General features: G+C 37.6%; 1 pseudogene; it reads left to right on the top strand.

Annotated features, from left to right (window-relative positions):
• Positions 1–2276, top strand: LOC120181354 (annotated as a pseudogene).
• The last annotated feature ends 1048 nt before the right edge of the window (positions 2277–3324 follow it).

Genomic DNA, 3324 nt, shown 5'->3' with positions numbered 1-3324 from the left:
TTCAGGTCACAGATTCCATTCTCTTTTCTCTGTCTAAAAACAATGTGTTCTTCTTCATGGAAAACAATGGCGGTTGCTTTGGTACTATTGGTAGAGCTGTGTTTTGTCATGAAGATTGAATCTTCTTTAGCTGATAAAATCGTTAGGCTTCCAGGGCAGCCCTCTAATTTGAGCTTTCAACACTTCTCTGGGTATGTTCCTGTGGATTACAAGAAGCAAAAAGCCCTTTTTTACTACTTTGTTGAAGCTGAAACTCATCCTGCTTCAAAACCTTTAGTCCTTTGGTTGAATGGAGGTCTGCATTTCTTCTCCTTTTTTACTTCAAAGCTGGAAAATTCTGGGTTTTTTTTATGATCTTTGTCACTTTGTATTTTTTTTTCCTACAGGACCTGGTTGTTCTTCACTTGGTGTTGGTGCATTCTCTGAAAATGGCCCTTTCAGACCAAATGGAGAGGTTCTAGTAAGAAATCATTACAGCTGGAACAGAGGTTTTCTTACAGATTTCTGATTCTTTAATCTCCCGTTTTTTGTATTTATCGATTCCTAATGATGATTAATCTGTTGTTGTTTTTCTTTGCAGAAGCTAATATGTTGTATTTAGAGACACCAATTGGAGTAGGGTTCTCTTATGCCACCAACAGCTCTTCCTATGTAGCAGTGGATGATGAGACCACTGGTATTTCACTTTCTGTATACTATGTTTACGAGTATTCGATCGAGTCGAGTTAAAAGATTTCGAATTAGTCGAGTTGGCGAGTGCTATGTTTATAGATATAACAGCGTTATTTTCTTCTAAAGTTGATCTTTTTCTTTAATTTTCTCAAGCCAGGGACAATTTTGTGTTCTTGCAAAACTGGTACAAAAGATTTCCAAATTACAGGCACAGGGATTTGTATGTAACAGGAGAAAGCTATGCAGGTACTTTAGATTCGATACGAATGACATCGAATCTTTACAAAAATTGTTCATTTGCTGGCTAACTTACTGATACTATCAGGCCATTATGTTCCTCAACTTGCAAAACTTATGGTGGAATTCAACAAGAAGCAGAATCTGTTCAATTTAAGAGGAATTGCTGTGAGTGTTATTATGTTGAAATCAAATCTGCATGCTAAACAAACTGCAATAGTAATGATCGACATTCGGACATTTACCTTGTGTACATACTGAGATATTCCGAGTCCTTTTGTCCTCATCAAGAGGATGATATTTTCGAAATGAGCTAACGAGGATCGATGACATGAGGGGAATGGCCGAATCTCGATCTTTATAGTGCTCAATGTTCTGTATCTAAGAGAACGACTTCATACTTGGCAGCTTGGTAATCCGGTTCTGGAATTCGCAACTGATTTCAATTCAAGGGCCGAGTACTTCTGGTCCCATGGATTAATATCAGACTCAACCTACAAAATGTTCACCTCTGTCTGCAACTATTCTCGATATGTCAGCGAGTACTACAGAGACTCGGTTTCACCGTCCTGTTTCAAGGTGATGAGCCAAGTAAGCAGAGAAACCAGTAGATTCGTCGACAAATATGATGTCACTCTCGATGTCTGCATATCATCAGTGCTCTCACAATCGATGGCTATAAATCCTCAGGTAAAACTCTTCCCTGCAAAACCGATTGCATATAAATTTTGTTCCAATGTGATTAAGATCTTTTGTTTTAACTTCCAGCAAGTATCCAAAAGGGTAGACGTATGCGTCGAAGACAAAATCGTGAATTATCTAAACCGGAAGGACGTGCAGAAAGCTCTTCATGCTCGGCTCGTCGGAGTTCGCAGATGGACCGTCTGCAGCAAGTACTAATTCTTTGACATAGCTATACATACATTGTAATATAAGAAAGTTTCTATGTGCAAATAGGTATCCAACATGACCAATTGAACTGGATTTTCTTTGTCGTCAACAGCATACTTGATTATCAGCTGCTGAACCTGGAGATCCCGACGTCGACTGGCGAAGGACTTAGGACTGGAAACAACCGTACCTTACAGAGTTTGGTTCGAAGGAAAACAGGTATTTTCATCGGCATTACTTCGTCTTTTCATTCTACTCGAGGCATTCGAATTCGATATCCTAAAACCAGCCGTGTTCGTGACTTGTTTCAGGTTGGAGGGTGGACTCAAGTTTATGGAAACATACTGTCGTTTGCAACAATCAAAGGAGCTTCACATGAAGCTCCATTCTCACAGCCAGAGAGATCACTCATGTTATTCAAGTCTTTCCTTGAAGGAAAGCCTCTACCAGAAGTTTTCTGAATCGAACAGTTCAGATTCATGGTGATTTGTGTGATAAAAAACACAGAATCTGTTTGCGTCAAATCTGCATAAGATTACTCGAGAAATGTTTGATTTCGGTGAATAAAAAACCAATTTCTTAACTTCAATAAAATGAAATAAAAGGATAAGATTCTTAAACCCAACCTACAATAAAATAATAAAAGAGAAGGTATATTATGTATTTAGTACCTAAACCATTAATTTTAGTCCGTTTCTGTACTTAACTTTTAATGTTTTAAAAAACACACTTAATATTTAGTTTTCGTTTTATTCGAATGCATAAACACATATATAACCTCTTACAATCTTAATAATAAAAAATGATAGAGAAAATAACCCCAGTAACAAAAAATGCCTTATAATATACGATTTTAACCAACTTTTTTTGGATTTGCCAAAATGACCAATTAAATCGCAATGCGATCGATAATTCGCAACGCGATCTCTGGTATCGCAAATCAGTTTCCAGATTCGCAACGCGATTCTGACTATCGCATTGCGATTTCCCAAATTCGCGTTGCGATTTCCCAAATTCGCGTTGCGATTTTCCTAATTCGCAATGCGAATACGTAAATCGCAACGCGAATTTGGAAAATCGCAATGCGATTACGTAAATCGCAATGCGATTACGTAAATCGCAATGCGAATACGTAAATCGCAATGCGATTATGACTATCGCAATGCGATTTACATAGCTCCATTCGTATTAACGCGTATTTTTTTTAATTCCAAACACGAATATATTAATATATCGGAACACTGAACCGTCCACAGTATATCTCGTAATCGCAACTCATAACCTAAAATCCTAAATCACAACTCAGTCTCATCTCCATCTCTCACTCTCTAAGGCGACATCCGTCCCCATCTCCGACGAAATCAGTCCCCACGACGATAACAGTCTCCATCTCCGGTAAAATCATTCACGGTCAGAAATGGAAAATCAACCAAATCAACTACCGAGGGTTAGTTTTTTTAATTATTTTTATTTTGAAATTTTTGCATTATTATTAGGTTTTTCATATTGAAATTGATGATAAGT

Source organism: Hibiscus syriacus, unplaced genomic scaffold (genome assembly GCF_006381635.1).
Source record: "Hibiscus syriacus cultivar Baekdansim isolate YM2019G1 unplaced genomic scaffold, ASM638163v2 tig00112523_pilon, whole genome shotgun sequence".
Taxonomy (NCBI): Eukaryota; Viridiplantae; Streptophyta; class Magnoliopsida; order Malvales; family Malvaceae; genus Hibiscus; species Hibiscus syriacus.
The sequence above is the reverse complement of the archived record's forward strand: the minus strand, read 5'-3'. Positions and strand labels throughout refer to the sequence as shown.